This window comes from Rousettus aegyptiacus, unplaced genomic scaffold, assembly GCF_014176215.1.
Source record: "Rousettus aegyptiacus isolate mRouAeg1 unplaced genomic scaffold, mRouAeg1.p scaffold_m13_p_6, whole genome shotgun sequence".
Taxonomy (NCBI): Eukaryota; Metazoa; Chordata; class Mammalia; order Chiroptera; family Pteropodidae; genus Rousettus; species Rousettus aegyptiacus.
The window spans coordinates 52558364-52579973 of record NW_023416309.1 but is presented as its reverse complement, the minus strand read 5'-3'; the positions used below and the strand labels follow the sequence as shown (position 1 = coordinate 52579973).

Sequence of the window (21610 nt, the reverse complement as noted above, 5' to 3'; positions counted from 1 at the left end):
ACAGATGTGTGCTGACTGGATGTGTTTTCTTCCGGGAAGCAAGAATCCCGAGCTTGTGAAGACCTGCACCTCTCACCTCCGTGAAGGCTGCTGGCTAAAGGGGACAGGAAAGGGTAGACAGTGGGGAGGAGGACTTGGGGATGCCACCCTTTGGCCTTGCCTCTGGTCACTCACGCTTGGATTCTCTTTTCCAGGCCCCCTTGTCATCTTGATCACTGAGCTTTGGTTCCCCGAACCTGGAAGGCATAAGGGGGTTCGGCTGAAGGCGTGGCCAGCTCAGCCTGACAACTGCTTAGCAGGCTACAAGCGGACGTGTACGGTGCGTGCCCTCCAGCGCCTGCCCTGTGGTCTGCACCTGGCTTGGCAAAGCGGACCAGCGTCCAGAGCACAACTGTGCTCGTGGTGGCTCAGGGAAGGAGGCTGGAGTCCAGGGGAATTTCTGGAGAACATGGGGAAATCATGTAGGTCCTGGCAGGGGACAGAGGGGACCCCTAAGTGGGATCCCTGAGGAGAGAGGGCTCAGGGACTACTCCCAAAGGGGAGGGTGTGGATGAAAGAAATCCCCCTGGGATGGAGTGCTTACAACCCCTGCGGGAAGGGTCAAGGGCAGGGAGTGGTACCAGAGCCTGGAGCCAGAGTGGATAAAACCGTTGGCCAGAGGGCAAGGAACGAGGCCCTGCTCACCTGTGGCTGACTCAGTCCGCCCTCCCTATCCCCCCCACACCCCAGCCTCTTGCCGGGCCTTCCACTGAACGAGCCCAACTGGAAGCTGAGCCGCGGGGCGGGGCGGGGCGGCCCAGTAAGACATCTGAGCTTTCGTGGATCTCACGAGCCTGCGTTTTCATTGGCGTTAAGGTCCGTTTGCTCCATCACACTGCCCCTGTTTAACCAGAAAGCGCGCCGTCCCCGGGCTTGCTGTGCAGCCTTATTCCTGACGGCGTTCACCCTTTCTCTAGCGCAGAGCGCCCGAGCAGCCCCACGCCGGAGCAACCGCTCCGGCTGCTCCTCTGCTCTCGCACGTCCCTGACCTTGAAAGAGCCCTTTTCTGGGACTGTCGCTAATGGGCCTTCACATGGTCATATCCCAGCCCTGGGAGAAAAGAAGGCAGAAGCCATTGGAGCCGTCCTCGGGTTCTCCAGTGCCCAAACGATGGCTCCCCCAGCCACGCCCCCCGGCGCCTTCGCCCCTCCTGGTGTGGCCCCTCTGATGCTGGAAACGACGCCGCGTTTAATAACCCTTGACTGTCTGTGCAAACTCCACCTCCCCTTACTGGCCAACAGCTGCCTCTTGTTTTTTACAGCCTTCCAAGGACAAATGAACACACGCTGAGAGCCGAGGCTGGGCAGCCTCGTCAGCAACGGCGTGGGGAGGACCCGCCAGTGGACGCATATGGAGCGCTCAGTGAGTTTGCCGAGACCTGACAGATTCCTTTAGGTAGGACGCTGGGTCTCTGGGCTCTCAGCAATGTTCGTCCTTTCCCTCCGGTCCCATCTTGGAGCTTGCGGCCTGTCTAGAGGTCCGAGGTCCATGTCCTCGGCTGGTCCTGCTTCTTCCCTCCTGGCCAGAGGGGAGAAACGAATCCTTGTGTAGAACGAGCTTCTGGAGCCTGACCTGGGTGACGGCTTGGCCGGCAGCCTTGGCGATTGTCTCAGTGCTGTACGGCAGCTGCGTGAGGCTTCCTTGGGATGGGGGCGGCCCACTGGGGGATGCCCAGCAGGGTCGTGAGGTGCCTCTGAGTCAGCCCTCCAGAGGGTGTGAGCACAGGATGCGGAGTCTTTGTGGGGTCTGAGTTCCACGCTTAGGCAGACACCTCGCTCAGAAAGCCAAGCTGTGAGCCAAGCTGTGGGCCCTCCTGTGGGGCTGCAGCGCCCCCAGCGGGCCCCTGACTCGGGTTCTCATCCCGGCTCTGGCCTCTCACTTCCTGTGGGACCGCAGATAACCCTCTCCCCTTCAGGTTCTGGTGTGTGAGCCCAGCTTCGCTGTCATCAGGGGGTCCCTTAGCTCCCGTTCCAGCCCCAGGCTGGTGACCTCATGACCTCAGCGTGGTCATGGTGAGCTCCTCCCTCCCTGGGGGAGACTTGGCTAGGAACTTTGGCCTTGTCGAAGGTCCCCTAAGTTGGAGGGTAGGGACCAAGGTCAGCACCTCTGACGTAAACCTCACACTCGTTTCGCTGCCTTAAGCCCTGCCCGGGCCTGGCGCCTGTCGGGACCGTCGTGCACAGTCTCACATGCTAGCTTTCTGGTGCTGCCGTACACACCGCCACAACCCTAGTGGCTTAACACCACGCTCGTTTGTTACCTTACAGCGCTGTGGGTCCAGAAGTTTGACATGCCTTTCAGTGAGCTAACATCAGGGTGCGGACAGGTCTGCTTTCCTTCTAAAAGCTCTGGGGGAGAACCTGTTTCCTTGCCTTTTCCAGCTTCTGAGGCCACCTCGTGCCCTCCATCTCCAAAGCCACTGAGGTGGGTCTCTTGCACGTTGTTCCTCTCCTGCCTCTTCTCTCTTTCTCACATCTCCGACCCACTCTGTCTCCTCTTCTGCCTTTAAGGACTTGTGATTAGATTGGGCCCATCCGGATAACCCAGAATAGTCTCCCCATCTCAAGGTCCTTAACCTTATTCATACCTGTAACTCCTATGGCTGCATAAGGTGACATAGTCATAGGTTCTGGAGAGTAGGCCGTGGACTTCTTTGGGGCTTGAGCCATGGCAGTTTCCCTTTGGGGTCCTGGTTCAGGTACTGTTGGATGCCTCCTCTCGGGAGCCCTCCCTGACTATTCCAGGCAGAGGCGGCTGCTCTGAAGTCTGCAGTCCCATGGTCCAAGGTGCTCTTTGTCATATTTATGTGGCAGTGCACGTAGGCAGGTCTTCCTCCCTAACTGGGGAAGTGTGGGCCGTGACTTTACCTCCTCTCTGGGCCACCTGTGTGTGGGCATGACGAGAGAGCATACAGGAGCAACTTCATAAGCTTTTGGGTAGGACGGAGCGCTCTGCAGAGGCTCGGCCATTGCAGACAGGGCCTGCCCTCAGCACACTTCCACTGATCCTCTCCTTTGATCCTTGGATGGTCTTGGTGGTAAGAGGAAGCCCGGATGATACTCTGTTTTTCAGAGGAGGAAATAGAGGCTCTGAGAGGTCATGGCTGCCGGGCTTTTAAGCAGAGTGATAGAGCATAATTCTAAGTCAGGCTTCCCGGCTTGCCTCTCAGGCCTTCTCTCCGTCTCTGATTCTTTATTCCTAAAAACTGCCTATCGTGGGTGAAATCGCGGCCCCCACGAGTTTAGATGTTCAAGTCCTAATTTGGAAATATGCTCGTTGTGGATGGAATGAGGTCACGCTGGAGTAGGGTGGGCCCCTGATGTAATGCGACGGGGGGTCCTTACAAAAGCAGACATGTGGACATGGACACACACCCAGAGAGAAGGCCATGTGGAGGTGGAGGCGGAGACTGGGGTGATGCTTCCACGAGCCAGGCAACGCCAGGGATTGCTAGCCCAGCAGAGGCAGGGAGGAGGCGTGGGGCAGGTGCTCCCTCACAGCCCCCGAAGGCAGCAAACCTGCTGGTACCATGGTCTTGGACTTCCAGCTTCCAGGTCTGAGAGAGAACACATTCTGTTGTTTAAGCCTCCTCGTGTGGGGTGCTTGGTTATGGCCGCCCTGGGAGTCTAAGACACCGTCTGTAAATAGAGGCCTGGTCCTCGGCGGTTCATAAAGCCTGGCTGAGCTGGCCCTCCTGGGCCTCCAGCCTTCCCCCCACCCCTCTTTGCTGCAGCCACCCTGACCTTCTGCATTTTCATTTCTTAAAAGCTCCATTGGGGTATGATGTATGCACAAGAAGCTGCATGCAAAATGTACAGTTTGATGAATTTTAAAAAGATTTTTGTCAAAATCTAGCTAATATACACTATCGTATCGGTGTCAGGCATACGCTATGGTTCTCCAACACTTACATCCCTGAGGAAGTGGTCGCCGTGATACGCCCGGCAGCCACCCGACACTGCACGCCACTGTCACAGTGTTGCCGACTGTGCCCTGTGCTCACACCACATCGCCAGGACCGACGGGTGTGACGCCTGGAAATCTGAACCTGTTATGCCCTTCCCCCTGCCCCCCGCCCTTTTCGATTTTTCAATTATAGTCGGGGCAAAAATAACACATTGGGTGTTATTTTAGAGGAGCTTCAGGCGTACAGCATAGTGGTTCGACATTGACATAGTTACAAAGTGATCCCCCTGACTCCAGCACCCACCCGGCATCAGACATATTTGTTACTACATTACCGGCTATCTTCCCTATGTTTTACTTTACACTTTTGAAGAGTTTTGACATATGTACACGCCCGTGCAGCCATCACCGGTATCGAGGTAGCGAGCAGACCAGTCGCCCTCGGTAACCGCTCCCCGCTGCCCCACGTCCCAGCCTGGGCGGCCACTGTCAGTACAGTTTGCATTTTCTGGAACTGTGTATAAATGGAATCTTCCAGTAAGTATTCTTTTTGGTGTTTCCAGGCGTTTGGAACTCCCGCCGCCCTCCCGACACGCGGTCTGATCTTCCTCTTCCTATCGCTTCCTCGCCCCCTGTTAACTCCCCTCAGCCCCTTAGAAGCCCCCCCTGACCCCCAGACCAGCCCCGCCCCCATCGAACAGGCTTTGTACCGGCCAGACCCTTACACAGGTGCATTTTACGCCATCTGTGTGGTTGATTAACGCCTGCCTTGCCCACTGACCTCTACACAGGGCGGGCCTGTGATGGATTCCGCTCCACATTCTCCCCGGGACCTGGCAAATGGGTGGCAGAGAGGACGCCCCCGAGGGACACATGAGCGCAGGCGATGGGAGCAGCAGATCCATGTCGCTCAGGAGTTGGGTCTCCGCAGTCAGCCTGCCCAGCCGTCTGAGGGCCGTCGAGCCGGCCTCCCTCCACCTCCAATTTCCCATCTTAAAAGTGGCCAGGAGGCGTCTTTTTCAGCAGACAGCTGAACCCCAGGTACGTGGACACTTAAGGGAAAGTGCCAGGCACGAGCCGAGCTGGGTTTTTACGTGGGAGAGGAGGCGAGGGACTAGGGCTTTGAGGCCGGTATTTGAGGATCTCCCACCTCCAATCAAACAGTCCGAGAGATTGCGGTTAATAGAAATGGGCAGAAGAAAGATGATCGATTTAGCATTTACTCGGTCAGACCCTGAGCTCGGGGTGCCTCCTGCGTGTGGAGCTAGTGGTTACAGGGTCCCATGTGTCCCCGTCTCTGTGGGGAGATGCTTTCAAAGAATATAGTGTGGCATCTCAGAAGTGATTAAAGGTAGTTCAGAACCGACTCCATCCCCCGAGGAGCATTAAAGGCAAGAAGAGTGTTCTCAGTGTGGTACCGCGAATTTCTTTAGAAACACTTCTTTTCTCCACAACTCTGCTCTGCAGTGTGTTTCACAGGGTGGCTTTCCCTAAAACTCTGCCTCGCACTCCATTCTCAACACCAAGTTCTCCCTGAAAACCTGCCGACTCCTCTTCCCGCCCCCCCGCCCCATTTAAATGAGACGCAAATTTCCTTTCTACTGCCGTGTCCTTCGTGGTTGGTTGCCTTGTATCGGCATCCCCAGGTCGGGTGAAGAAATGATTCTTTGGGGGATGGGGTGTGGAGATTGATGACTGCCGATTGTGTAATTTAACACTTTTTAATTTTCTCCTGTATTATTCCAAATAATCCTGACATCGCAATTTTGCTGCGGTCAGTGTTAACATCCCCACTTTGCAGATGAGGAAACTGAGGCATAAGGAGGCTAGGAAATCAAACACAGGTGTTTCCGAGACCAGGGCCCAGATTCTTGCCCACTAAGTTGAACAAGGGGACGACTTTCTCTAAAAGAGTGAGTGTCCTTGGCATAGTTTCCTTTCTGCTGCCTGTTTTTTTTTTTTTTTCCAAAGGGCCAACTCTTCTAAGAAGCTTTTGGCCCTTCGTGTTTTCAGGGCCCTACCGTTCGTGAATACTCTTGTTTATTGCTCATTGGTTTGCACGCCATTCTGCGTTCCCGGGGTGGGAACAGCGTAAGCAGGTGATCAAGGTGTCCTTTGGTACCTGGTTTGCGTGCTGTGTTCGTCGGCTTGGGCAGCCATGACAGACTACCCCAGACTGGATGGCTTCAACAACGGACATTCATCTTCTCACAGTTCTGGGGGCTGGAAGTACAAGGTCAGGGTGCCGTCAGGTTGGTTTCTGGTGAGACCTCTCTTCCTGACTTGCAGATGGACAACTTCTCGTCGTATCCTAACATGGTCTTTCCTCAGTGCATTTTTAGAGACAGACAGACAGACAGACAGAAGGGGGATCATGATGGGACAAGGCAAAAAGGAAGGGAGGATAAATCTAGAATGAGCAGGAAATACTCCATTAGCTCGGAGAAAGTGCTAGAGTTAACAGAGGGTTTCGGTGGCCACAGGGACTCCTGGCTGTAGCCACTCGGCCCTAACCAGATATATAACCTCGTACTTGTGTTTTGACCCCTTTGACCTCTATTTCCTCATCAAGAAAATGGGAATAAAGCAGTATTTGCTTCATTAGGTGGCTTTGAGGATAACATTGGGTCATCTAACTAAAGGCCTTGGCACCATTTGTGGCACCTGGTCAATGGCCAGTAAACATGAGGAGACAGGGGAGTGACAGTAACGGGGCTGGGTCCCTGGCGCGGATGGCCTTGTATGCCGGCGTGAGGCGTGAGCTGGGGCAGCAAGTGTCCCTCGCTTTATAGGAATCCATCTCAACAATACGGCCAATCGAAGAGGAGGCTGCTGTGCTGGACCAGGGGAGAGGGCGCTTGGGGCCCCAGCGAGGGGACCCTGTGGCAGACAGGAGAGGACAGATGTGAGACTCGGGGCAAATGAGGCAAGCATCCAGGGGCCTGGCTTGATTACACAATGGGGCGATAACCTCGGGACAGGAACAAGTCGGCGTTTGGGCATCAGAGGCCAGAGCGAGGGGGGCTTGGGGGCCAGGTCCTTGTGTCCTTCGCGGACCGTTTCTCACCTTTCACGTCTCACCGTTCAGAGGATGGGTGTGCAGAAACCGAAGCACTAGTGTTCTGTAAATCAGAGCGGTACCTGCGGTGGCTGGCACTTCCCTGAGGTGGAAGGCCGAGAGAACGCGGGGATCAGGGCTCAAGGCGCTGTTGCCCCACATCGGACCCAGGGCGGCAGGCAGTCAGCTCCGGGGGCCTGTTCTAAAGGGTCCAGGCACCGGCCTGGGATGCTCGCTGCTGTCCATCTGGAAAGTCCCCACGGAGGGTTTCCGTGAACCTCCGTGAAAATGGTCCAGGTGCAGGCGGCCCGAGCTGTCTGGGTAGTTGTGTGGGCCTTAGCACCTGCGACCCTTCAAAATGTCAACGCTCGGGGAGAGGATGGCTCTTGTCACAGCTCCCTCTGCCCTCAGCCTACTCTCAGTGCAAGACGATGTCCCCGTAGCTGGAGGGACTTCACGTGCACCCCCGTCTTGCCCAGGGCCGGACCCGTCCTGATGAAGGGGCAGGTGTTGCGGCGTTTTTCCCGGGCCAGGCTGGTTTCATCGTGGGGAGAAAAAGAAACGAGCTCTAGGTTTCCCCTTGTGCTGTGCCCTGTGTTTCTTTTGAGAACTGGGAGAAATAAAAATTTCAGTTGTATTTCTTGGCAGAGCCTTATCTTGGGAAGGAGGAGGCGACCCGGAGGTTTGGATCAGTGATGGGAGGGTCGGGTAGGTTTTCCTGGGGTCTCATTGGCTTGAAGGCTCCTTACTGTCCTCTGTGGAAGCCCCGGGCCCGTCCGAGCTTCCCTGGACCCCGTCTGCAGGTCCGGGTGGGGCCGTGTGCTTCGCTCTGCGGCCCTGACTCCTGCCCGAATACGGCGATGGTGCCGCTTAGCGCTTCCTCATTTCACCACCACAGCAGCCCTGTGTGGAAAATGCGGTCCTTTCTGCCTGTTCTAGACATGGAAGCGAGGCCCAGAGAGGCTGTTTAACTTGCCCAAGGCCACGCAGCTAGAAATAGGTGGCGTCAGGATTTGCTCTAGACTTTTTGACTTGACGTGTGGCTCTGGGTCAGGGAGCTTCCCTGGTTGTAGCCGGCTTTGGTCTCTTGCTGCCCCACCCCGCCCCAGGCTCCCTCAAGGGCCCTGCTGTTTTCTGGCCTCTAAGTTGCCAGCACAAGTGCTTCCCTGGGCTGGAAGGCCTTTCTCCCTGGCCAACCCCTACTTGTTCTCAGGACCTAACTCAGTGACCACTTCCTGCAGGAAGCTCTCCCTGACCACCACCAAAGTCCAGGTCGGGTGCCTCTCCAGGTGCTCCTGGGCTTCCTCCCAGGAGACTGTTGACCACCCACTGTTAGAAACGGGGCTCTAACTTGTCCCTGTGCTCCACCAATCCGAGCATCTCGAGGGCGGGAACTGCTCCCTGAATGTTTGATGAATAAATGAATGAGCGCCGGTTCACTCGGGTCTCTTGCTGCAGTGTCCGGGATTATCGGTCCCTCGTTTCCGGCCAGCAGTGTGGTCGCCGGGTTTCCTCCACGTGCCTCGGTTTCTTATCTGGGAGATGGAGAGAATCATGGTTCATCCTCGTAGGGTCATCTTGGGGCTTAAATGAGCGAACCGACACAGAGTACTGAGAGGCGCCCGGGTCCCTGGTGAGCCGTCCTTATCTGGTGGGTGCTTGTCATCCTGGGGGAGGGGTGGGGAGGCTCTGCCCCAGGCTGACCTACTTCTTCCCCAGGCACTGCTCTCTGGGGCGAATGACTCAGCGTTTGGAAATCTGGCTGATTTTTAAAGAAGCCAGATCATTCCCCCACCAAACCAAAGGTATTTAGCAAGGTTAATCGCCAACTGCCGGATAGCAGAAAATTGGAAAAAACCAAGAGAACATTTGCCATGGAAGACAGCAAATAAAATGTGTGTATGAGTGTGCGCGGGCGTGTGTGCGTGTGTGCACGCGTGTGTGTGCTCACGCCTCTTGCCCCAGCTCCAGGTTTCCATCTCGCTAGCTTAGCAACCCCAGTAGAAAGACTCTGCCTCTCCTCTGGTGATTTTAGGAGACGTCCCAGGCCGGGCTGTCATGGAAAAGGACCAGAGGTCTGAACCAATTCCTGCGTCCAGGCAGAGGTGCGACCCGGGGGGATGGGCTCAGCTTCCTAAGATTGGGGGCCCCTGTCTGTCCCCCAGAAGACGCGTCCTGTTCTCTGTAGAAGAAGGGATGGGGTGGGCAGGTTGGACTGACAGGGACAGAAGGGAACAGAACAAGGGAGAGGATGGCGGAGAGCCAAGGGCGGAAGGCGGGGGAGGACGGTGGGTGCCCCCCCCCCCCAAGGCACTGTGAGGAGAAGGCACTTTTTTTTTTTTTTTAAATAGGAGTTTGTTTTAAAACTTTCTATTCTGAAATAATTTTAGGTTTACCTAAGATTTGCAGCTTTCCCGCATGCCCGCATTTGGTTTTGTGTTGACACTTTACATACCCCTTGGTGATTTATCGAAACCAAGAAATTGACGTCGCCGAGTCACTGTTAACCAACCCCCAGACTTTATTCGGCCCTCCTGCAGTTCTCCCCACCCGTGTCTGTTTCTGTCCTGGGACTGAATCCAGGATTCTCCATCGCTCTCAGCCAGTCATCCCGTGTCGTGGTACGTTTGTGACCATGTGTCTCCTCCAGTCCGTGACAGTTTTCTGCACCTTTCCCCGTCTTTTACTACCTGGACTCTTGAAGAGAGGCAGCACCAGGTCACGTGTCTTAGAGATTGTCCCCGCATTTGGGGTTACCTGCTGTTTTCTCACGCGTGGACCGAGACGATGGGTTTGGGGCGGTCGCAGAGGCGAAGGCTTCTCAGTGCGTCTGGTATCCGTGCGTTATATCAGAAGGTACAGGAGACCAACGTGGCTTGTCACTGCTGCTGTTCACCGGTGGCCACTTACTTGGGTCAGGTGTTTTCTGCCAGATTTCTCGATAGTATTTTCTCCTTCCCATACTCCACTGGGAATGCGGGCATTGAGGACGAGTCGTGTCCAGGAAGGGAGAGCGCACACCCTCTGTGCCCTCCTAGGCCAGGCCTCCACTTACATCTGGGGCTAAATGCTGGGGAGGACACTGGTTCTTTGTCCTTCGCCAGTCTCTAGGAGGGTCAGCAGTGGCTTCTTCTCGTGGGCTCCGGATTTCAAAGCCGTCTTGTTCGCCGTTTCCTAGAATTGCCGAGTTTCAGATGCAGCCCGTGAGGGTCTCTAGTTGCTCCTGTCTGGATTCTAATCGGGAAGACGGGCCAAAGCCAGATTCAGTCTGCTCTCGCCTCCTGGAGAAAGCTGGCGTTTTCTCAGGATGAAGAGGGTTTTCTCCGGGGCAGGGAGGAGAGTTTGCGTGAAGATGCTGGAGATAACTGAGTTACCCAGGACTGCACTGGCGGCCTCTTGCTTGCTGTGGGGAGATGGATGTCTCTACCAAAACTTGGAGGTGGAGGTGGGGTTCTCCCAGTGATGTGAATGGGGGGCTGGCTGAGTGGGGAGAGGGATCAGGGCCCGCGGGACTGGCCCTGGCCCAACCAAAGGAGCCATTTGCAACAGCCCGTTTGCCAGGGTCTCTGCTGACTGGTCGCTGCTCTCGCTGGAAGTGAAACATTTTTCAGATTCACTCATCCGGGTCCCGTTTGCAGTTATGTTCTGAAAGATAATCAATTGTTGGAACAAGTAAGACCCTGTGCCTATAAAAATAACTGCAGTTGATGACCTGGAAAAATTCGAGGTTTGTACAATTCCTGTGCTCTTACGGAATTCGGGCACGTTAGCTCTTACTGGCATCGAGGGACAGGCGGGGAAGACATTGGATTTGGGTTTGGCGTCAGCCCCGCGAAGTTCGGGCCTCAGCTGCACCCTTTATTAGCTTGGTGTGACCTGGGGCAAGCCACCTGGCCTCCTGAGCCTGGTGTCTCCCCTGAGAAATGGAGATAAAGAGCATGCAGCCATCTTGCCTTGCATCTCAGGGACTGTCTGGACTCGAGGACATTGGGCAGGCAGGGAATTAAATATACGTGTGAAGGGTATTTCTGTTTGGCCCAAGGAGGGCGAACGAGATTTGGACGCAGCGTGCCTGCAGCCGAGAGGGGCACTGGGGAGGTAGGGTCGTGTCGGTCTCTCCCCATTCTTGGCTCAAGAACCGGCTTGAACCCCTCCAGAAGCAGGAACAGAAGGAGCTGCTTTGGAGAACCCTTGTGAGACTTGGGGCTCCAGCAGTGCTGCTCGGGGACCTGGGACGACAGAGAGCCCTGATTGGGGGAACCCCTGTGCCATCTGAGGCCAGAACATAGCGAGGGCTAGGGACACATGGCTCGCTGGCACCCGGAGAGTGCTCGCTCCGGGAGTTGGCATTTGAACACGAGTGCAAGGGGCAGGGTGAAGGAAAAGCCCCCGAGTGGCTTGTGGGCAGCGGCGAGGAGGTCAGAGTGGAGAGAGGAGGCGATAGATTTTTCCTAAGCCCGTGGGAGCCCCACGAACATGGGTCAACAAGGCCGAGAGGGTGATGGCCACAATCTGGCAAGATGCAGGCTCACTGGTCATGGGGCCCACAGGTAGCACCCGCCTGCAGGGGTGGCTGAGGACACGTGAGTCTCTTTAATACCTATCTTGGAAGGCGGGGGGTGAGGTGAGAGCACCCCGACAGCTCAAAGGGCAACGACACGCTCCAGCGATGCCCACGGAGCCGCCTTTTCTTCCCTCTGAGCCTCAGTTTTCATATTCGTGAAGTGGGGGTGATGAGAATGAGCCCCTTCGCCCAGGGTTGCTACGGGGATCCAGTGACACAAATATCGGTTCTTCTTAGAGATGGAATGGCGAGCCCAAAGTCACACAGCTAGGAGTGTCAGGGCCAGCTTCTGTCTGCCCCGTGTTCGGCGCTGTATCCCTACATGGGCAATGTGGGGTCGGAATAAGTGAATCTCGTTTCCGTTATTCCACAGTGTCTCGTTAGAGACCAGAGCGCTCTCTGGAGAAGTCCTGTTGTGAGCACAGTCCCGTGGAGCTGGAAGACAGCACCTGAGCCCTGAGCAATGAAGGCGGCTATTGGTCATCGAGGGCCGGCCACGCCAGCTAGTGCGTACTGTTTTCTTCAGTCCTCACGACGATCCTAAGAAGTGGGTCCTATGACCGGGACCCAATTCCCCTTGTGTACCATTCCCACTGTGCGGAAAGGAAACCAAGTCTTGGAGAGACTAGGTAGCTTGCCCAAGGTCATAAGGAGGCAAGGCCAGGGTTTGAGCCGGAGCCCAGACTCTCCAGCCCTTCATATGACAGTCGATTCAAGCGCAGAACTTGGTCCCAGTTATCAATGGGCGGTTAGAGCCCACGTCTGGGGAACCGACCCAGGACCCCCGCGTTACCATACTGCTGACGAGCAGCTTCCAGGCAGGCGGTTGCCACTAGGATGCGCAACCCCCCAGGCTTCCTCCAGGAAATACGTTAGAGGATTGAGAGGCAGAGATGGTTTCAGAATAGCCGTTGGGGCCAACAATTTTTTTCTTTTTTCTTTTTGGTACAATGGGTGAAATTTTCCTCTCCGCTCTTACTCCTCTGCTAAAAGACCCAATTGAATAAGTAAGAGAAACAGTAGCGTGTGTTATTTGAAAACTGTTTAGTACAATTACTGCTGCAGACTTTACTGAATTTGAAAATGATAGATGGCAAATCTTAATTTCCCAAGCTCTCTGTCCTCGCAAGCAGTTTTTAAAAGACCAGCGGCGTGGCTAATTGCCGGTGCGTAATGCCCACGAATACACGGTTTCCCCTTTTATATAGCACATTATGCTAATCACCTGGTATTCCATTTTTCAATAAAAGGTCAGCAGAGCACTGTTTGTTCAGAATGTGCAATTTAAACTTCACGTCTGTCATTAGAGATAATCTAGGTTTGCTGTATCAAGTGGGGTTGTCATAGAAACCAGACCCGCAAGCTCTGTTTATGGCCTTCGGAGAATAAACACTTTGCATTTATTTCTCTGGAAAGGAAAAAAAAAAAAATCAGAAATCATCAAACAATTAAGTAAGGTTTGAAAACAAAGAGATAATAGCCCAGAAGAGAGAGCTGTGTCATTTATCGGAAATCAATAACCGTCACACAATTGGAATACGGGGGCATTCGGGCAGGTGACTTGGCGGAAGTGGTCAAGTACTTCCTCTGGAAAGAGCGAGTAAGGAGAGAGGATGTGTCATTATGCCAAGGACAGAATTAATGCTAATGGGTTTTATCCAAGCAATTATACCCTTGAAAAATATTTCGTGTAAATTGCTTTGAGTGTCTGATCCGGCTTTTTATGCCGCATATTTGGACTTTCGTTTGTAAACCTCAAATAGCCAAAACGATTCCATATTGTGGCGTCTCTGATCTTCCTTGTGTCACTTATAAGGACCCTCCCCGGAAGCACCTCAGGGGTCCTGGGCGTTAGCATTTTAGGATTCTGCGTGGGTAGCATTGCCATACTTACCAATAAAAATGCAGGATGCTCAGTTACATTTAAATAGTTTTTTTTTTTTTTAGCATAAGTATGTCCCCCGAATTGCATGAGATATACTTATGCTGAAATAGAAACTTAACTGGGTCTCCTGTATTAAATCTGTGACTTTGAACCTGAGAGGACGGGGAGATAATTCTTTGACCTCTTCTGTCTGCCTCAGGCTGTGCCTCCTTTAATAGGGGAATGAGGAGTAAGGGCACAGAATGTGTGTGCATGACTAATCCTGTTAAGACGCAGTGTAATTGTGGCTCTAATTTGCTGGAGGCACCAGCAAAGTCAAGTTCAAAAAAGTCACCCACTTGGAAATGATCAAACACCCACTCGGCACAACCACTCCATGGGGGTAGAGCTGCTGCGGGTGTTTCCACTGAAGGAGGGTTCGGACCTCTATTCCTGGGGAAGGAGAAAGTTGTCCCCAGTTGTTTTTGGAGCTGGTCCCTAGTCATTTTTTGGAGTTGAGCCAGAGAGGAAGAACCTGAGCTCCTCTGTGGCGGGCAGCGTTCATTCTGGGCCCTAAGGGTGGGATTTGTGAACTGTGGCCCTGGAGGTTATAAACCCCACCCACTCAGCGTAGCTCACAGAAGTCTGGTAATTGGCAGCAGGTGCATCACTCGACTACTGTATCAGATTCACAATCCCGACACACCCACGTTCACTTCCACGAGGGGGAATTCAGCATGCTTTGCCTTGGATCAGATGCTCCAGGGGACCCAAAGCCAGATGATGGTCAGTTTCCTAGGGACCGACCTTGGCTAGTGGGAGAGAGTGAGGTATAGATGTCACTCTAGAATGAGCAGACGGGACCCAGAGCTGGAGCAGAGGCAGAAACAGAGTGCCACAGTTACGTGAGGAGGAGAAGAGATGAATTTCACCCAGGGAGTCTGGGAAGCCTTCTTGGAAGAGGGGGCTTCTCAGCTGATCTTAGAAATGACCGTGTATTAAATGATATTAGTTAACACTAGAAAAATTTGTCTCATAAGGGTACTCTCACTGGATTTGGCATCTACCCCAACTCAGTATGAGCTCATCTCAATTCTTAGGTTATGAATATTAGCAAAGACCCTATTTGCAGATAAGGTGACTTTCTGAGTTTCCAGGTGGGCATGAATTTTTGGAGGACACTATTTGACACACTACAACCACTAAGATTAAAACTTGGTAGATTTACAAAAATATAGATTTCTGCCTTCTCTTGAACAACCAGCCGGCCCCAGCGGGCCTGCAGCAGGCCGGGGTACAGGTGAAGCTGGCTCTTTTCTTGCGCGTGTCCTCTCCAGGCGCTTGGGCGCCCTGCTCGGTTTTTTACCTGCCCTGGCCCTGCTTCAGTTCAGGGGGAGCGGTCACAAGGCCTCTGTGAGGCTTGAATCTGCGTTTTGCTCTCCCGTCTCCTACTCAGTGTCTCTTTATGACACGCTCATTTATTCTATGCATGAGCCATTGGTTAATAGTATCTATTTCCAGAGTCAGAAGTATTTGATTCCAATTAGGGACACCAAATTGAAATCCATGCAGCGTCAAAAATGCAGGTCAGGTGATAATTGAGAGCCCTGTGACACAGGACGTGAGGGAGCGTGCAGGCTCCCAGCTCAGGCAAACCAGGCAGCTCCCTCTCTGATCCCTATGCGATCTTGGGTCAATAACTCAGTGTTAGCCTCAGTTTCACACTGAAATGGGTATACTAACAGTTGCTTTCAGTGTTGTGAAAACTTGGAACACTGTGTGTAAAGGGTCAAGCACAGTCCTGGCTTGCAGTAGAGATGTAAGTGCATGGTGAATAAATGACGTATATGTACTCGTTTGAACTTTATATCACTTGCAGCCGAAATAGGAGAAGAGTTCCGATGCAAATAATAGTCTCCAAACCACACTGATGAAATCGGAAAAGAATGTTTTAAGATAGGTTCTCGGCCCTGCAAGGCAATAAACTGCATTTTTCAGTCAAAGGGAAATTCACGCCAAGATCATGAAGTAGTAATTCCAGAAGTAGTAATAGTGACAAACATCAGTGGTCATTCCAACAGATGAAATTTACATAATTAGGGAGCAAAATAACGTATTTTTTGAGCATCTAGTATAGCATTTCCAATTGTATGTGTTCTAAAGAAGTTAATAGGAAACACTCTATGAAAAAAGCACTCCTGGTTGAATAATTTGGAAAAATACTCAAGTATAAAAGATTATTGCAGGACTTTTCAGAGCCTTTAATATGTTCACATGTAGTATGAATTTCCTAAATGAGGTTAGAGTATGAAGTATTTTCCAAATATATTTTGCCATAGGTAAACTGACCCCGCCCCCTCATCCCTTTTTTGGAACTAGCATTGCATGAAATACAGCTCTGGAAAACACACCATGATTTTTGATGAATGTGGTCCCCCATCAAATGCTATATATTCTTACAGGTTTTAGGAAGGCTCTAAACCTGCATAGAACTGTCTGGCTGCACAGTCCTATGACTTTGGCTGTGAAATGACCAGCTGATCAAAAGGCTTTAGGTATAGAAGGAAAGACACTAGGCATTGAACCTGAGAGATGTAACCTTTAAGGCAACTAGTAAGAGATTCCTGCAGGCCACCTGCCAATCGCCTGAATGGGAGGGGCTGGGGAGAGCCAGGACAGGGGTTCATCCTCCCTAAGTAGGCTCTCGTTTCTCTCTGTTTCCAGGTCTTCGAGGACCAAAGCTAATATTCAGAGTAGCTTCTAGCATCACCTCCTGAAGTGCTTGAGCACAGATGAGGCTCCCTGGAGCCTGGGGCTGAGGGGTCGACTGGTCCTCAAGCTGTCACTTAGTCTTCTCATCTCTCTGCCACTAAACCCCATCAGCTGACTCTACCCAATAGACCCCCCTCCCACCCAGGCTCGAGGACCCAGACAAAATGCATCAGACTTTAAGCCTTAGACTTTACCTATAAGTCATATTTTGCAATTTCTCTGCTTGCATCTCTTGGCAGTTCAGTCACATGACTCCCTTAGCTGCAAGAGAGGCAGGGGAATGATTCTTTTACCCGGGTGTCCTTGTGCCCACCTGAATATCAGGCCTTTCTTAAGCAGGAAGAAGAGAGTGCTAGGAGGATATAGCGAGGTAACTAACAGTCTGCTGCCACATCCCTTTACTTCAGACAAGACACTCTTTTTTTTAATTAAAAATTCCATACGTGCTCATTGATGAAAATCTAAAACATATTGACAATTTTCAAAAAGAGAAGGTCCATCAATGAGCACTAATCTTGCTTCCTAGAAATAACCATTATCAGAACTGTATGTAAATGTTCCCCTTTCCAATTTTGAGGTCATATCTTAACTTTGATTTTATAGTCTGCTTTTTCTCACGTCATGTCGTGAAGAACTATTCACGAATATTTTTAACATTGACATGAGAGTCTATCATATGGCTGTAATTATATGTACCATAATTTACTTAGTCATTCCCCTGATGGGTATCGAAGTTATTAGCAATTTTCCATTATTACAATAAGGAACATTTCCTGAGCTTTGACCTCATTTTGGATGATTTCCTCAGGCTTGATTCCTAGAAGTGAAATTACTGGTTTACATGGGCTGACATTTGAAAATTTCTTGATATACAATGCCAAAAGACTTTACTGAAAGCTGACTCACCTCCCTTTCTCTAGGATTGAGAAAAAATACAGGTTTTAAAAAAATTATCCTTGCCTCTACTTTTGTGATGGTAGTGGTCGTTTGATTGTGGAAACATTCTTCCTGAGGACAAAGTAGTTACATAAATTATTTGGAATTCTTTTGCCCTAAAGATTTGTATATTTTCCCCTATTTATATATCTGTTTAATCATTTATTTATGTTAGTGTGGACTCATGGATTTATTTGGTTCAAATTATACATGTATAACAGCTTTATTGACACACATCATACAATTCACCCATTTAAATTATGTAATCCAATGGTTTTTAGGTTATCCTGAGTTGTGCAGCCATAGTCACAATCATCTTCAGAACATTTTTGTCACCACGAAAAGAGACCCCTACCCATTAGCAGTCACCCTCCATTTCCTCGTAATCCCCCGAGCCTTAAGCAACCACTAACCTTTCTGTCTCCATAGAGGTGCTTATTCTGGACATTTCGTGTTATTGAAATCATCCACTCTGTGGTCTTTTGGGACAATCTTCTTTCACTTAGCGTAATGTTTTCAAGTTTCATCAATAATGTAGCTTTCATCAGTACTTCATTTTTTTTTTTTTTTTTTTTATTGCCAGTGTGTTCTACTCTGTGGATATACCACATACCACATTTTATTTTATCCATTCGTCAGTTGATGGATATTGGTGTAGTTGCCACTTTTGGGCTATTATGAATAACGCTGCTATAAACACTAATAATAAATTTGTGCGTGGACGCATGTTTTTAATTTTTCTTGAATGTGTAACTGGGAGTCACATTGCCGAGCGGTGGGTATGAAGTGGAAGCGGATTGTAGTTATTATTCGCATTTCCCTGATGTCTGATGATGTTGAGCATTTTTTTTCTGTGAGATTTTTGGCCATTTGTTTGTCTTTGGAGAAATGTCGATTATCTTTTTATAAATTATTAATCAGGTCAATTATCATTTTATTATTGAGTTGTAAAAATTTTTTTTAAATATATTCTGGACATAAGTCCCTTATCAGATATATAATTTGTAAATATTTTCTTCTATTCTGTGGATCGTCTTCTACTTTTCTTGATGTTATGCTTTGAAGCACATCATTTTTGACTTTGATAAAGTCTAATATATATATCCTTTTGTTGCTTGTGCTTTTGGTATCGTACTCACAAAATCATTACTGATCTGAAGTCATAAAGCCTTGTGCCCATGTTTCTTCTAAGAGTTTTATAGTTTTAGCTCTTATGTTAAAGTTTAGCTCTTTGATCCATTTTGAGTTAATTTTTGGACATGGTGTGAGGTAGGAATCGAATTCCACTCTTGTGTGTGTGAATATCCAGTTGTCCTAGCACCATTAATTGAAGACTCTATTCTTTCCCCATTGAATGGTCTTGGTACCTTGTCAAAAATCAATTGACCGTAAACAAAAGGCTTTCTTTCTCAACTCTCGATTCTATTCCATTGATCTAAATGTCTGTCCTTATGCCATAGCACAGTCTTGATTAATGTAGATTTGTAGTAAGTTTTTTAAAATCAGGAAGTGTGACACCTTCAATATTGTTCTCATTTTTTAAGATTCTTTTGGTTCTTCTGGATTCCATGAGTTTTAGGATAAGCTTGTCAATTTCTGCAAAGAAGCCAGCTGGGACTAAGATAGAGATGGTATTGAAACTGTAAATAACTTTGGGAGGGTATTGGCATCTTAACAGTAATAAACCTGGTCCACGAACAAGAGGTGTCTTTTTTATACAAATTATATTCTTATTAAATTACCCTTTCATACTAAATAAGTAAAAGGTAGCAGGTCGAGCAGTGAACATTTGGTATTTTATAATTGTCATCCTTCACATGCTATATCTAAAATAGTTTTCTTGGATGTGAATTGAGAACGTGAGGTGTCACTGTGGTTATGAACATCTGTATATTTATCCCTTGATGCCAGCTTACGCTGTAAAATATCGCAAAGAGTATATCACAATATTTCTATCTCTTAAATTTTACTTGTCACCTCCAACATGATGTGACACAAAAGTTGGAATGCATCTCCGATGGCAAAATTCTTGCCTACGGAAGAATGTAGCCAGCAAAGCTGAAGTGGTCCCTTATGTCCTGAAAGTACGTGGGCTGCCTCTTTTGTCTGAGTAAAGGCTCAGTTGGAAAAAGTTGGAACTTTCCCCAAATTGGATTTTCCCTACCACAAGAGTATTGCCTTGAGTCGGTCATCTTGCTTGCCGCATTGTTGGATAAGAGGCCCTGGTGAAGCCGTATGCCCTAGAAATTGTTCAGCTGCTTTGTGCCTCAGAGGAAAATTTAAAAACTGAAACATTGCTGCTGTCGAATGTTCTCATCCAGCCCAGAATCATCAAAATCTATTGCAATATTTTGAAGCAGATAGTGCAGGAATGACCATTTCCCTTTGTCGTGGAGTGAAGGTATTGACACCTCTTCGCAGAGCCAACTCCATGCCATCTGTACAAGGACGGCATCAGATGAAGACTCCTGTTTTCTGAGCCTGTTTGGAAAGTTCAAAGACCTCCTGTGATTTTTTTTTTAATTAAAATTTTAATTTTGAGATAAGTGTAGATTCACATGCCGTTTTAAGAACGAATCCAGAGTGATCTCCCCTACCCTTTATGCAGTTTCTCCCAATGGTGACATCTTGCAACGACAACAACAACAACAAACTAGTACAACGTCAGAACCAGAATATTAACATTGATACAGGCAAGACAAAATATTCCTATCACCACAGGGATCTCTCACGTTGCCCTTTTACAGTCACCTTCCTACCCCGACCTCCTCCTTGACCCTTAGTAACCACTATTTTGTTCTGTATTTCTCTCTATATATTTGTCATTTTAAGAATGTTATATAAATGGAACTATTATAGTATTTAAACTTTGGGGGTTGGGTTTCTTTTTTTTCACTCAGAATAATTCTCTGAAGATTCATCCATATTGTTTTTGTTAATAGTTTGTTCCTTTTTATTACTAAGTAGTATTCCACAGCAGGTACCATAGTTTGTTCAACCGTACAATAAAGGACACTTGGGTTATTTCTACTTCTTAGGTATTATCAACAAAGCTGCTGTAAACATTTATGTATAGGTTTAGGTGTGGACGTAAGCCTTAATTTCTCTGGGATAGATGCCCAGTAGTACAATTGTTGGGTCATATGGTAATGGCATACTTAGATTTTTAAAAAACTGTAAACGTGTTTTCCAGAGTGCCTCTACCATTTTACATTCTCATCAGCAAAGGATGAGTGATCCAGTTTCTCTGGATCTTGTCTGCATTCGGTATTGTCATTATTTTTTATTTTAGCCATTCGATAGGTTTGTAGTGATGTCTCACTGTGGTTTTAGTTTATATTACTGTCATGGCTAAGGATGTCAAACATTTTTTCAGGTGATTATTTGCCATTGTATATGCTCTTTGGTGAAATGTCCATTCACGTCTTTTCCCATTTAAAAATTAGATATTCTTTTTACCCTTGGTTCATTATGGATTGTAGTTTTGAACATGACAGTAGATTTATCCCTAAGTATTTTACATTTTTGGAGCAATTTAAAATGATACTGTAGTTTTTATTTCAGTGTCTGCATGTTCATTGGTAGTATCCAGAAATACAATTGATTTTTGTGTGTTTATCTCATATCCAAAACCTTGTTAAAATCAGTTATTAGTTCTAGGAGTTTTTGTGGATCCCTTTATATTTTCTATGGAAATAATCATGCCATCTGTAAATAGAGACCGTTTTATTTTTTACCGTCCTGTTGTATGAATTTTCTTTTCTTGCTTTATTGCCCCGGCTAGAACATCTAGTACTATGTTGAATAAGAGAGATAAGAGTAAATACCCTCCTCATTCCCAGTTTTAGAGAAAAAACATCAGTCTTTCACTGTTAAATATAAGGTTAGCTGTAGCTTTTTGTGGATGCTCTTTGTCAAATTTTTCTATCCTATTTTGCAGAGAACTTTTAACATGAATATGATTTGAATTTTGAAAATGATTTTTTACATCAGTTGAGATGATCATGTGATTGTTCTTTTTTAGCTTGTTAATAGGGTGAAATATAGGGTGATTTTTCAATATTGAACCAGCTTTTCATCCATGTAATAAATATCACTTGGTCTTAGAGTGGAATTCTTATATATTGCTGAATTCATTTTGTTACAGATTTTCATGTCTATATTCATGAGGAATATTGGTCTGTAGTTTTTTCTTTTTCTATTGCCTTTATATGGTTTTGGTATTGAGGTAATAATAGCTTCATAAAGTAAACTGGGAGCTGTTCACTTCATTTTCTTGGGGGAGATTGTGTAAATTAAGTGTTAAATTTAAACATTTTGTAGAATTCACCAGTGAAATCATCTGGATCTAGGAATTGCTGTGGCTCTTTTTCTCTTCTCTTTTCTCTTTCCTCTTCTCTTCTCTTCTCTTCTTTCTCTCTCTCCTTTCTCTCTCTCCTTCCTTCCTTCCTTCCTTCCTTCCTTCCTTCCT

The 21610-nt window shown here is 48.8% G+C and overlaps 1 long non-coding RNA gene across 1 annotated transcript in view; it reads left to right on the top strand.

Moving 5' to 3' along the window:
* LOC107509753 overlaps positions 1-21610 on the top strand; it is a 54735-nt gene that overhangs the window by 21139 nt on the left and 11986 nt on the right. The window contains exons 3-6 of the long non-coding RNA XR_004951487.1: positions 195-461; positions 1301-1434; positions 2307-2463; positions 4737-4986. This is a non-coding gene — a long non-coding RNA (uncharacterized LOC107509753). The remainder of the gene's footprint in view (positions 1-194; positions 462-1300; positions 1435-2306; positions 2464-4736; positions 4987-21610) is intronic.